The 14783-nt window shown below is 41.1% G+C and overlaps 1 long non-coding RNA gene across 1 annotated transcript; it reads left to right on the forward strand.

Moving 5' to 3' along the window:
* Nucleotides 1-1342: 1342 nt before the first annotated feature.
* Nucleotides 1343-10012, forward strand: LOC120746986. The gene is made up of 3 exons (XR_005699010.1): nucleotides 1343-1354; nucleotides 8024-8027; nucleotides 9891-10012. It is a non-coding gene; the product is annotated as an uncharacterized LOC120746986 (long non-coding RNA).
* The last annotated feature ends 4771 nt before the right edge of the window (nucleotides 10013-14783 follow it).

Consider the following 14783-nt stretch of genomic DNA (forward strand, 5'->3'; position numbering starts at 1 on the left):
TTTGGGGTCATGGAATCTATTTAATTCTATTTTTCTTTCCTGTAATTCAGTAATTAATCTATACTAAATCAAAGAGGGATTTTCTGTTTAGTATTGAGGCAAAGTCACTGGTTAAACCTCGTGCTGTCTGTCTTTTTATGTGTTTGTGGTGCTGCTCTCATTTTATTTCCTGTTGCTGTTTCAGGTCTCTGACTGTGTGCTGCTTTAAACTGAGAGCTAACAAATGAAATGAGGTCACTTGTTTTTAGGATTTTACGGACTGTTACTTTGGCTTTTGTCCAAATGTATTTACTGTGAAGTCATCCTGAGATGCTTCCAGGTCAGAAGAGAAATGAAACCTCTCCGGTTAGTGGCATTAATGTCATTTAAAATGTATAAATATAAATTTAAAAGCTGCCCCGCTGTGTGACCCGGTTTTAACAGTAGATGACAATAGACAATCAGCACGGCCACTTCAAGCTTCAGTGACAGGTTTAAGAGGAGGGGCTCTGTGCTGGGTCAGGAAATGTGCTTCATTATAATGTGCTCTCATTATACTTCATAAAAGTATGAAGTCTGAGTCACATGTTCATGAATTATTAGTTTATTATTAGTTTATCAGACAAAAACTAAAGTCTTTTGTTTTCATTTCAAAGTATAGAGACAGATACTATGAATGTTTCCCAGGGGGAGTAGCAATATTACTACTACTACTACTACTAATAATAATAATAATAATAATAGTAATAATAATAATAGTAATAATTGATAACGATAACAATAAACAGTCAATTAATGATTTTCTACTAGCAGCACTGTGTTTGTTCTCGTCTATATCATTTGATGAAAAACAGCAGTAATGTAATATAATGAAAAACTGTCCATGGTTATACACCGATGTTCAAGTTAACTCCTCTTCAAACTGACTGTACTGACTGCAGCACTGAGTGTTTCGGTTAGCCACAACCAAACCGGAACTGTTCACATTTGTCACTTAACAACTCAATGAAACCCACAGAACCATGTGAGAAACACACAAGAGAACAAAAGTTTAATAAGAAATCAGATCGCTGCCATGAGAACACGAGCTGGATCCAACATACAAGAATGGAAATAACAGTAAAGTTACTGACAACATAAGATATATTAAAATATTTATATTAATATTGCTGATGTTGAAGTTTGCATGTACTCCTTGCGTTTGTGTGGGTCTCTGCAGGTACTTTGGCTTCCTCCCACAGCCCAACAACATGCAGTTAGTGGGGTTAGGTTAGTTGATGAGTCTAAATTCTCTCTCTGTGTTAGCCCTGCAAGAACGGGGACCTGCTGAAGGTGTACCCTGAGTCTTGTCCTACGGCAGCTGGGATAGGCTCCAGTCCCACTGCAACCCTGAATTTGTAAGTGGAGGAGGATGTAACAAGTGAAATAAAAGACACAAAACATCAAAAAGAAATCTTTTCAACATATGGATGTGTCTGTGGAGGTGCTGGGGGGACCAGTTAGAGACCAGCAGCTGGACATCAGTGGTTGGACTGGTGGACTACTTCAGTGAAGAGTAGACAACATCTGGCTCTGGTTTAAAGTCTGAACACAAACACACACAGTTATTAAAAACAAACAAACAAACAAACAAAACAACAGGAAACATGATTAGCCTACAAGCTTTGTAGTTCAATCAAGCCCTCCAGTCTCCACCTCTCTGCATCACACACAGTCCCAGTTCAGACTTCAAAGGGAACCAGCTCAGACACAGCCAGCTTTTTCTTTCTCACTCCACCCTAAGATTAACAGGCTGAGCAGATCACAAACAGCAGCACTAAAAAAAGAAAATGAAAAAACAAGTCTTCGCCGCCATTTTATGCGCTACCCAGAGTCAAGGATTTTTTTTTTGACCAGCCAATTAAAGTGAATTATACTTATCTATTCTTATCATTGCATTAGCTTAATCTAAGCATTCGGTTAGATGAAGTGACAGGTTGCATAAACCGCAGCAGATGTTTAGATGCTTCTCAAAGCATCTGTACTGTAAAACAACAAATGACCAGAAAGAGCTGGGGGGTATTTTTGTGAAAAGGAAGGTGGGCGACCACAAAGCTGCCATCTTCTTTCAATGCAGACTGATGCACTTCACCACAAAGCACAAAGCAAGCAGGTTCTCACTGCATGAACACTGCTATTGGCTAAACCAGAGCGCACAGCAGAGACAATTCTCACCAGCTTCAGACTAACTGGGGTAAACAGGAAGTAGCTACTGTGGTTTTACATGCAGAACTTTAAAAATGTTCACAAAAAAGGTTGATTCATTCTATTAAAGGACAGTTTCAGAGGCTCGGTGCACTCAGTTAAGGATCTCTAGACTTTTCCGTTCATGTCTTCATACGTCTCATAGTGACAGCTCCAGGATTATAGTGAAAAAACCTTTGAAACTCGTCATCATTTCCTCATCATCATCCAAATCATCAAATGTTAGCATAGTGAGAAGATGGTGAACATGATGAACGTTAAACCTACTGCTAACCTTCTAACGCTAGTAGTTAGCTTCAAGCAAAATCCCACTTCCTGGGTGTTTAAACTGACCTAATACAGGAGGAACTGACTGAAACCAGTGCTGCCAGATTTAATTTCCCAGATTAAATCATCTTTGATAATGGTCCAATGTCAACTAAACACACCGTGAATGCAGAACATCATACCAGCAGTCAGACTTGGTGATGCTAGTGTGACGGTCTGGGACTGCTTTGCTGCTTAATTGGTGGAACAATGAATTTTCCTCTATCAGAACATTTTGCAGGAGAAAACCATCAGTTGATGTCCTGAAGCTCGAGCACACTTGGATTGTGGAGCATGACAATGATCCAAACTCGCAGCAGCAATTCCATCTCTCAATAGACAAAATAAAGAAAGATATTTTTGGGGTGCCCTAGTCAAAATTTATTTAATTATATTTAGGATGCTTTGGCATAACGTTAGAGACCATACATACTAAACCCTTTCATTTCACTGTGTGTTATACTTGTATAACTATGCATGTGACAAATAATAAAGAACCTTGAGAACCTTGAGAACCCTGCAGTGTGGCTGAAATTAAAAATATATATTCAGCATTTTTTCACAGGGCCAGTTAGGCTTGGATGGCTTTTTTCCTGTATATTAAATGAACTCATGATTTTAAAAATGTTTGGTTTTTAGCCTTTTATCAGTATTGGTTTCATTTAAATGAGTATGGTAGAACTGTGTAGTGTTTTGCAAATAAGCAAACAGCTTTAAACTCAGTGCAGCTCATCGGTCTCATGGTCTGTATCAGAAAAATGTTAAACTCAATCTTCCCAATCAAATAACATTTAATGATCATAATCAGCAAGATGAATGTATGTGGTCAACCTGTCAAGATGTCAAAAGCATTAACTTTATCAAAGATAATTTCAGAATTTAAGTGTACAATATGGGTGGTGATTTGCAATGAAAGGGAGAAATTATACAGTGAGGAGTTTTTATAAGTAACTTTTAATGAGTAATCCTCCATTTTTCTTTATGACTACAAAATTTGATTAAACTTAATTGTAAAATGTCAAAAGAAAAACTAACAATTCTCTGTTAATGAGATCAAATGTTCAAATTACTGTGACTGAAAGCAGACACGTTAGCCGCAACCAAACCAGAACAAGTCAAATTTTGCATCTGACATTTTGGTGAATTCCACCACGTGATCACGTAACCACGTGAGAAACACACATAAAACCAAATGTATGTTTGTTGTGCAAAGAAACCAAATCACTGCTGAGGAAACATGAGTCAACAGGCATAAATACAAAGAAGAGTGATGGTACTGGAAACATAAACACATTTACACAGTATTTCCCTGCTCTTAAAGTCAAATTAATCAGGGATTGGACTGGCAGGACCTCTGGCCCTGATGTGAGTGATAGACCCAGTGGAGGGCAGGTCCACATGTTTCGTTCAGACTATGTGTTACTGGGCCCTATGGGCTAAGCCCCAGTTCCCCCACGAGCACCTCTCTCCTTGGCTCCAGGATAGGAGTGAACCCAAGGGGTGTTTTGTTGTTGGACCACAGTCTCTCCACTTAGGTAAAAGAGGAACAGAGCTGTCAAGTGATCACTACCTGATGCTAAGTTGGATCAGGTAGTGGGGAGGATGCTGGATAAACCAGGCACACCCAAATCTCAAGGGTAAGTATTGGTTGTGTCTGACAGATGGCCCAATTCACGAGATCTTTAATTCCCATCTCCAGCAGAACTTCAGCAGCATTCTGAAGGAGGCTTGGGATATTGAGTCTGAATGGACGATGTTCCACACCTTCATAGCTGAAACTGCTTTATAGAGCTGCAGCTGCAAGGCTATAGGTACCTGTTATGGCAGTGACCCCCAAAACAGATGGTAAACTCACAAGCCATGAAGTTGAAGTCCTATAAAGCTTAGCTGGTTTATGTGACTCTGGAGTGAGATGACAAGTCCCAACAGGCCTAGTAGTGTGAAGTAAAAACTCCAGTGTGGGAGGACTCAGTGAGACAATGGAGCAAAACGGTCAATCGGCCTTGAAGCAATTCTGACAAAACATTAAGTGACTCAGTAAATCCAGTGTGGATGGAGCGCTGCTGACCTCGACTGAAGATGTAGACATGCAATGGAAATATTACCTCATTCATCTGTTGCTACAGGCCGATCAGTCCCTGCACAACCATAGCAAGATCCTGGTTTGCATTTCTGTTAGTAAATCTTATTTGTTGTTGATGATGATGTTGATGATAACATGTTCCAACTGGAACATATAATCATCAGAACTGGAAACAGGAATCTGCACTTCATCACTGATTCTCTTCCTAACATTTATGGATAAAACATCTGGGTGCAGCTAAGTGGTGGAGTGTTTCTGCTTTGGTGGCCTTGGTATGACCTCTCTATTATGATGTGGTTCTTCTGGCCTCATCTGTGCGTAACCTCCAGTGTGCATTAGAGGGATTTGCAGCTCAGTGTGAAGTAGCTGCAGTCCTTCTTTTTAACAATGCACCAGACTTGACTTCTTGATCTGGCCATTTGGTGATTACAGTATTTTTTTGTTTGTATTTTTATGTTATGTCCATGATAGTCTTACTTTAGTTTTTTTTTTTTAGACCGTGATGGTAGCATTGCTGTCTTTAGAGTTCAAATTAAAATTGCATTCATATTGAATTCAGTTGGACACATCTTCAGATCTTTTATCACCTTAATTTATTGCCTTAAATTGTATAAATGAATAGCAATGTATAAGTACCAGTTCAAAGGTACAGAGCAGGTTTACCTTTTTTCCTCTTTGGTCTGAAGGCTATTTGTCCGCAATTGATGTCTTCTGTTCTCACTCCTGAGTACACTATAGCTGGATCGTTCTCTGCAGAGTAAAATACATATACATTTCTGCAGGTAGAACAGCTGCAATAGTACTGTTATATTATTGCAGCATACTTTATACAGGGAGTGCAGAATTATTAGGCAAATGAGTATTTTGTCCACATCATCCTCTTCATGCATGTTGTCTTACTCCAAGCTGTATAGACTCGAAAGCCTACTACCAATTAAGCATATTAGGTGATGTGCATCTCTGTAATGAGAAGGGGTGTGGTCTAATGACATCAACACCCTATATCAGGTGTGCATAATTATTAGGCAACGTCCTTTCCTTTGGCAAAATGGGTCAAAAGAAGGACTTGACAGGCTCAGAAAAGTCAAAAATAGTGAGATATCTTGCAGAGGGATGCAGCAGTCTCAAAATTGCAAAGCTTCTGAAGCGTGATCATCGAACAATCAAGCGTTTCATTCAAAATAGTCAACAGGGTCGCAAGAAGCGTATGGAAAAACCAAGGCGCAAAATAACTGCCCATGAACTGAGAAAAGTCAAGCGTGCAGCTGCCAAGATGCCACTTGCCACCAGTTTGGCCATATTTCAGAGCTGCAACATCACTGGAGTGCCCAAAAGCACAAGGTGTGCAATACTCAGAGACATGGCCAAGGTAAGAAAGGCTGAAAGACGACCACCACTGAACAAGACACACAAGCTGAAACGTCAAGACTGGGCCAAGAAATATCTCAAGACTGGTTTTTCTAAGGTTTTATGGACTGATGAAATGAGAGTGAGTCTTGATGGGCCAGATGGATGGGCCCGTGGCTGGATTGGTAAAGGGCAGAGAGCTCCAGTCCGACTCAGACGCCAGCAAGGTGGAGGTGGAGTACTGGTTTGGGCTGGTATCATCAAAGATGAGCTTATGGGGCCTATTCGGGTTGAGGATGGAGTCAAGCTCAACTCCCAGTCCTACTGCCAGTTTCTGGAAGACACCTTCTTCAAGCAGTGGTACAGGAAGAAGTCTGCATCCTTCAAGAAAAACATGATTTTCATGCAGGACAATGCTCCATCACACGCGTCCAAGTACTCCACAGCGTGGCTGGCAAGAAAGGGTATAAAAGAAGAAAAACTAATGACATGGCCTCCTTGTTCACCTGATCTGAACCCCATTGAGAACCTGTGGTCCATCATCAAATGTGAGATTTACAAGGAGGGGAAACAGTACACCTCTCTGAACAGTGTCTGGGAGGCTGTGGTTGCTGCTGCACGCAATGTTGATGGTGAACAGATCAAAACACTGACAGAATCCATGGATGGCAGGCTTTTGAGTGTCCTTGCAAAGAAAGGTGGCTATATTGGTCGCTGATTTGTTTTTGTTTTGTTTTTGAATGTCAGAAATGTATATTTGTGAATGTGGAGATGTTATATTGGTTTCACTGGTAAAAATAAATAATTGAAATGGGTATATATTTGTTTTTTGTTAAGTTGCCTAATAATTATGCACAGTAATAGTCACCTGCACACACAGATATCCCCCTAAAATAGCTGAAACTAAAAACAAACTAAAAACTACTTCCAAAAACATTCAGCTTTGATATTAATGAGTTTTTTGGGTTCATTGATAACATGGTTGTTGTTCAATAATAAAATTATTCCTCAAAAATACAACTTGCCTAATAATTCTGCACTCCCTGTATTATTAGCCAAACCAGAACACACAGCAATGAGAATTTTATGAGCTTCACATCAGCTAAAGTCAATAACAGGAAGAAGCTGCTGTGGTTTTAAATGTAGGACTAGGTTAGAAAATAATTCTTTGCTTTAATGGAGAGTTTGAATGCCTCATAGTAACAGTAACATAATGAACAAAAATGTGTGTGCATCAAACCTACATAGCGAACTTATCTGGGCGTCAGTTGAGACCAAATATGGCACTAAGAATGATGAGTTACATGTGCTATGCTCATTCATCACATACACTGTCGTCAGTTTTGACTCACACACTGTCCTGGTGCCACAGCAAAAATCGAATACTCATTATTTTATGTTTGTTCCGGAAACCATAATTCAGCTGTTTTAGAAAAAAAAAAACATGTAAGATTATGAGGTAAGGTTTGGGTAAGGTGAGGTTACCCTAACTGAAAAATAATGTACATTTCAGAATTATGCAAAAAGGCCTTTTTTCATCGAATGCAAAATGGGTTAACAATTTAAAGCTGTTCTGCAGCAATGGAGGTTGATAAAGCCTTGGAAGCTGGTGCTACTAATTCCTACAGAAGATTTCTCAGGATGACCCCTCCATTTCCCTCACTCTAAGGGCACAGCCTTTCCAGGGGTTGAGCGTAGTATTTGATACTGGGAACGATTCTGGATGGAATAGGTGGAAGACAGCCTAAACAGCATCCTTTGAGGATCTCAGGGGCTTCAGTGAGCTTGGGGAACATGACTGTGGCAAAAAGCAGCTTATTAGGACCCAGGGTTAAGTAATTGTGTTTTTATGTTTATGTATGTGTTCCAACATATAAGCAGTGTTGGAACAGATTGTTGTACCATGCCCTCGTGAGCATTAGCTGAACAATCTTGTGCTGCAGAAAGTAGTATGTTGCTACAAAAAAGGCAATTAACAATGGAAGAGAGACAGACCATGACAACACTTATAAATGTAGGTCTTTCCTACAGATAAATTGCTAAGAAAGTCAAGGTATCAGTGAGTACAGTTTCCTTCACCATCAAAACTCAGAAACTGGAGCTAACTCTGACAGGAAGTTTCCATAAGACTGATGTTAATCAATATATGTGAGTAGACTAAGATGGTGGATATTATGAACATTACACCAGTCTGCAGCATTCTAATTTTACAATTTAGATTCAGAACTAAACTATGATGGAGACGATGAAGAGCAGCTGTACCTGACTTTTTTTGCTTGTCTTTGATGATGATCTGCCCATAAGTGATGTAGTCTGTTGTCACTGCTGGAGAGACTGCAGCTGGATCACTCTCTGCACAATGAAACACACCCAGAGGACCTCAGGGAAGGCAGTACATTTGATAGCAGAGCTTCTTGAAACTACTGTTCTAGCAGAAATCTTTATACACACACACACACACACAAAATGCAAACATGCAAAAACAACAAAACAATTACAACACAACCAAACTTTTTGAAAATCTTTCAAAGATTTTTGGACAATGGGTGCTTTTTTTTCAAATCATTTTCAATCCACTCCTTGTAGCTGGCCATTTTCAGGGGATATTTTTTAAATTCAAGTATAAAATGTCTTTCTGTGTCTTTCTGGCTGACCAAATTTCCCCTTGTGGGACAATTAAAGGATTATTCTATTCTAAAAAAAAAAAAAAAAGCACCCAACTACATAACTCAAGTGATGAACTATTGTTGTGTGGCCCTTCAGTTGATCTATTGTCAGCAGACAAAGACCATTCCTAAAGAAGGGGAGCAAGAGCAAAAGGCTGAGGTATGTCACAGTATGTATGGAGGACTTCTGAAGAGAGCTACAACAGTGATTGTCTACAGACATCTACAACATATGCTGGGGACTCTTTCTTTGTTCAGGCTGCATTTTAACCTTTGGTGTTTGAGATCTTGTCCAATTTTCATCCACAATGTTATATCATCTGGGAAGTGTCTGGTTGGTAACATAAATTTTCAGTATGGCAGTGATCATATACACACTGCCAATGCAGTACCAAAAAATGGTAAAATGGTAAATGGCCTGTATTTGTATAGCGCTTTACTTGGTCCTAAGGACCCCAAAGCACTTTACACTAGTGTAAAGTGCTATAGTGTATGCCCAAGGACACAACGACCGAGACTGTCGGAGCCGGGGGCTCAAACCAGCAACCTTCCGATTACAAGACGAACGGCCAACTGTTGAGCCACGATCGCACCTAGGTAAAGAATACACAGTAGAACACAATCGGTCATGGATTTTCCTCCCCAGAGCCTGGACCTCAACATTATTGAAGCACTGTGGGATATATCTTGACAGATAACAGGAAAAAAGGAGATACATCCAAAGAAGAGCTTTGGATGTCCTGAAGAAATTACAAGAAATTTTGGCTAAAAGATTTCAGGCTGTGCTGAAGAATAAGGTGGTCATACCAAAAATTTACTTTCAAGATCATTAGAACTGCGCAAACTCAGTTTTTGCCCTATAAACTGTACTTTCTATTTATGTTTATACATAACTCACTGCACCTAACTACCACTTTCCTATCAAAATATAAAGCGAAATGAGAGGTAGCTTAACACTTCTGAGTGAGTACTATAGATCAGTGAACTTTACATTTATTAATCTGATTTTTTTTATTAATAACGATTAAACATTAGGCAAAGTTTTAATGACGTTTGATGTTCCTTTTTGATGTCTTGTATTATATTTCTATACACAGTCTTGTGTATTTATTGTAGCCCTGTATTTATAATATACTGTTTTCTAGTTTTATGTGAATTCATATGAAAAACTTGTTTTTCCAATTTCTCAAAACTGCATATTCCATTTCAATAATAATAATAATAATAATAATAATAATAATAATAATAATAATAATAATAATAAGGAAGGAACTCAGCATAATTGGCAGTCCATAAATATAATCAAACAGTATATGAGCGACTTTGGTCTTTGCGATGCATGGCGCTCCCTTCACCCCACCAGTAAGGAATATACTTTTTTCTCACATGTCCATCACTCCTACTCTCGTCTGGATTTTTTTTTTGGTCAGCAGCTCACTGCTGAATGACATTTCAGACACTGAGATTCATCCTATAGCTGTCAGCGATCATGCTCCTGTATCTTTAACACTAATGCACAAGAATAATACTACGCCAAGAAAAAACTGGAGATTTAATACATCACTACTTAAAGATGAAGACTTTATTAAATATTTTAAAAAAGAGTGGACTTCACATTTACACTATAATGACACTCCTGAAACATCAGCTTCTGTTCTATGGGAAGCAGGGAAAGCTGTGATGAGAGGTAAAATAATTTCTTTCTCATCACTTAAAAAGAAAAAAGAAAACAAAAATATTCAGGAATTAGAAAAAAACATCAAATCACTAGAAGAAGCCTACGCGTCCCACCAAGATCAGGAAACATTGAACAAAATATGCAAAACAAAACTAGAATTAAATGAGATAATTGATAAAAAAAGAAAAAAAATTCTTAGTACAAAGACTACGCTTACAAAATTATGAACATGGTAATAAATTCGGTCAATTTCTAGCAAACCAGCTAAAAAGAAAGAAAGAAAAAACAGCTATATGTGCTGTTCAAGATTCATCTGGGAACACAATATATGAACCGAAACAAATAAACAACATTTTCAGGGATTTCTATAAAACGTTGTATTCACCACAAATAAACCCATCTAAAAAAGAAATTGATCAGTTTTTGGACAACATAACTCTTCCAAAATTATTGGACACTCAAGCAATGGCACTGGATTCACCACTGACACCAGGTGAACTCCAGGAAGCTCTGATAAGTATGCCCAATAATAAGGCTCCAGGTCCAGACGGCTTTCCTGCAGAATTCTACAAAGAATTCTGGTCGATTCTAGCACCAGTTTTCTACAGAACATTGTTGGAAATTAAAGAAAAGGGCAGACTTCCATCAAATATGAATTCTGCAAACATTAATCTCCTGCTGAAACCAGGCAAAGACCCTGTATATCCCTCAAGCTATCGTCCAATATCCCTTATAAATGTCGACCTTAAAATAATCTGCAAAGCTCTCTCAAAGAGACTGGAGAAAATAACCCCCTCTTAATTCATCCTGACCAAACTGGTTTCATAAAAGGTAGGCACTCATCAACAAATACACGTAGATTATTTAATTTGATAGACTACTCATACAGTAAAAACCTAGAAACTACAATATTCTCTTTAGACGCAGAAAAAGCATTTGACAGAGTAAACTGGAAATTTCTATTTGCAACTTTACACAGATTTGGTTTTGGATCCTCTTTCATTAACTGGTTAAAAATGTTATATAATTCCCCAACAGCTTGTGTTAGAACAAATGACCAAACATCCTCCAGCTTCTGTCTCCTGAGGGGCACCAAGCAGGGATGCCCACTCTCCCCTTCACTGTTTGCAATTTTTATTGAACCACTAGCAGCAGCAATTAGACAGAATTCAGTAATTAAGGGCATAAAATGCAAGAACGTGGAACATAAAATCAGCCTTTATGCGGATGATGTGTTACTCTTTCTCCAAAATTCACAAACCAATATCTCTGGGGTGATTGAATTGATAAACTCTTTTGCAGGAATATCAGATTACTCAATTGGATTGGTTCAGATCTCTAGATTCATACATGTCCAAGTTCCTTTTGAAAAATAAACACCCACATATAAGCTTAAAAACACTACAAAAGACCAAGGATAAAGGAGGATTAGAACTACCTAACTTTCAGCACTACTTCTTAGCCAACAGGCTTCAGTTTATCTCAGGATGGCTAAAACATACCCTCTTAGATGAGTCTTCATTAATCCCATGCAAACGTACACCTATCTGGAACAATCCTGACATATTACAAAACAATAATATGATAAACTTTTCAGATTGGAGTGGTAAAGGAATCAAATATTTAGAACATATACTAGAAGGAACAGAATTTATTTCATTTGACGGACTAGTTACACAATATGGGATCAACAAGAAAAGATTTTTAGAATATCAACAAATTAAATCCATAGTAAAAAAGAAATTTAAACCGGGTCAAGTTGAACTACAAACACCACCAAGTGTGGTTCAATTTCTTACTCTTAAAACCCCCAAATTACTATCCAAAATATACAGAATGCTTTCTAAAACAGATGAATCAATATCACTTCCTATTGCAAGATGGGAAGCGGATTTATCAGTTAACTTAGACCTAAACTTCTGGTCTCAGATTTGCTTAAAAACCTTTCATCTAATTAGAAATCCCAGTCTTCAATTAATTCAATACAAAATACTACATAGAGTGCACTATACAGGTCATCGGATGTTCAAGATGGGCTTTACGTCTACCAACAACTGCTCACACTGCCAAACCAATTCACCGGACAATTATATCCACGCTCTTTGGTTCTGTCCACCAGTGCAGAAGTTTTGGCGCGAGATATGTGAAGACTTATCGAAGTGTCTGAAATGTAACATTCCAACTTCCCCCTTAGTGTGGTTGTTGGGCAGCTTAGATAATGTCACTACAGAAAAGAATATCGCCCATATGGTTTTCACTGCTCTATGCATAGCCAAGAAAACTGTCCTCATGAACTGGAAAAATAAAAAGAATCTTAATTCTAACCAATATAGAAATTATCTATTAGATTACATTAGTCTTGATACAGCCTCTGCCACCACATCAGATCAATTGCTCTGGGCTCCTTTGATCAGCTCCATCACTTAGTGGGGGTGGGGGGTCATAGTTTGGTCCCACCTTCGCTGTTGTGATTGGTGTGGGGGTAGGGACAGGTTTAGGGCGTCGGGGGGTTCCCCCGAGGCATCTTCCGTGGAGGGCTCAACCCGGGGTAGCGGTCATGGCCAATTAGGGGCTCTGTTGGCTCGTAGGTGACGGTTTCCTCGTAGCTGCGTGCAGCGGGGCTAGGGGAGGGTCTGTGCTGACGGACGTGGGTTACTGACCTGGTAGCCTGGTTGCCCCTGGGTGGTGGTCAATAAAAATGATCCAACAGAGATACGGGAGATACAGGAGAGGTGGAGGAAGATCTCAGCCTGGGCGTCTATTGTCTTGTGTAGTCTGGAAGATGAATGGATGACGGGGTGGGTGCAGTTTTCTCTGTGGTGGGGTTGGGTGGACTGTCCCGGGCTCTGTGGGGCCGGGCGGTGCTGCTGTACTGGGCCCCGGTCCGGATGGGCCTGGGCCCCCTTTCCCTGGAGGGTTGCGGAGTATGGGGGTGCCTACTGGGAGAGGTCACCTGCCCCTCCCTTCCTTCCCTCCCCATCTCCAGCTGCCTCCCTCTTCCCGCTCCACCACAATCACCCACACATGCAGGGCCTTGGGGTAAAGGTGTGTCACCAGGGTGCAGGGGAGGCATACCCCCCCCCCTCTGTCCCCTTCTGGCTGCCTCTGCCTCAATTTTATCTCACAACTTAGACATTCACATTACTCACACTCTCATAACACATACATATAGGATCTTGGGGGTGGGCACGATACACGGACTCCAAAAGACCATCAGGGTGTACACCCCACCCCTGGCGTTGTTGCCCACCTCTCAATTTTAAATACACGTAGACACTGAGGGCTATCAGGAGGGGCTATGCGCTTACCTGCTGCTCTCTGGCAGGTAGCTCCATGCCCTCCTGGGTTTTAAATGCACCTTAGAACACACATGCATCAACACTACATATGAGCGGGTGGAGGGAGGTTTGGAGTCTTCTCTCACCCCCGTTCTCTGCGACCTGCTGGAGCGGGGGGGCTAGGAGGAGAAGTTGGCCGTAATTGCATATGGGGCAACCGTGGCTCACGGTGTTGGGAAGCGCATCTGTAACCGGAAGGTCGCCGGTTTGATCCCCAGGCTCTCGGTCCTGGTCGTTGTGTCCTTGGGCAAGACACTTTACTCTACCGTCTACTGGTGTTGGCGTGCGATATGGCAGCCTCGCCTCTGTCAGTCTGCCTCAGGGAAGTTGTCACATTCACACACTTCCACCAGTGTGTGAATACGACAGTGAATGAATAGTGGCATTGTAAAGCGCTTTGGGTGCCTTGAAAAGCGCTGTATAAATCCAATCCATTATTATCATATGAGGGTGGGAATGGATGTTTGTATCTGTGTATGTCAGGTCGGGTATCAGACGCCACCTCTCTGGGGACATCTCAGGCCCTCCAAGGTTTGGAGGCCTATCTCCCCCTACCACCACTTCCCCTTCCAGTGGCAGACGCCCTCAGACATCGGTGCGTTGGTGGTTCTTTGTGTCCGGGGATGGGCGTCCAGGTACACACCGGCTCACTCCTTGGTGGCTGCTTATCGGGGCCTGGAGCCTGGGGCTTGCTAGGGCCACTTCGGAGGTGGGGTGCCCCCGGCCTCTCGGCCTGGGGCTCGGTGACTCTGGCGCAGCTGGCTGCCGGCGGAGCTCACGGGCACGTCACTGCAACCCTCCCTGGCTTCTGCTCCGCGGCTGCTAAGTGAGCCCTCATCTGGGACTCTCCTCCGCTCTTTCTGGGACAGTGGCGCGGCTGCCCCTCTGTTGGTCTTCCTTGGTCTCTTGTGTTCTGGGGGCCTCTGGATGTCTGGAGTTTTGATCTCCTCCATACCTGCTTCATGCCCTGGAGGATGGGGCAGTGGCTCCCCCACACCCTCTAGCAGATCATTACATGAAGGAACCTTTTAAAAAAAACAAGCGCGTCCATGCTCACAGGTGTACACACGGGTGATCACACACACAAACTACACCCTTTTTGGCTCCTACCTCAAAGCACACTGTGTTCTGTTGATCTTATG

Source organism: Simochromis diagramma, unplaced genomic scaffold (assembly GCF_900408965.1).
Source record: "Simochromis diagramma unplaced genomic scaffold, fSimDia1.1 OVJJ01000410.1, whole genome shotgun sequence".
NCBI classification, from domain to species: Eukaryota; Metazoa; Chordata; class Actinopteri; order Cichliformes; family Cichlidae; genus Simochromis; species Simochromis diagramma.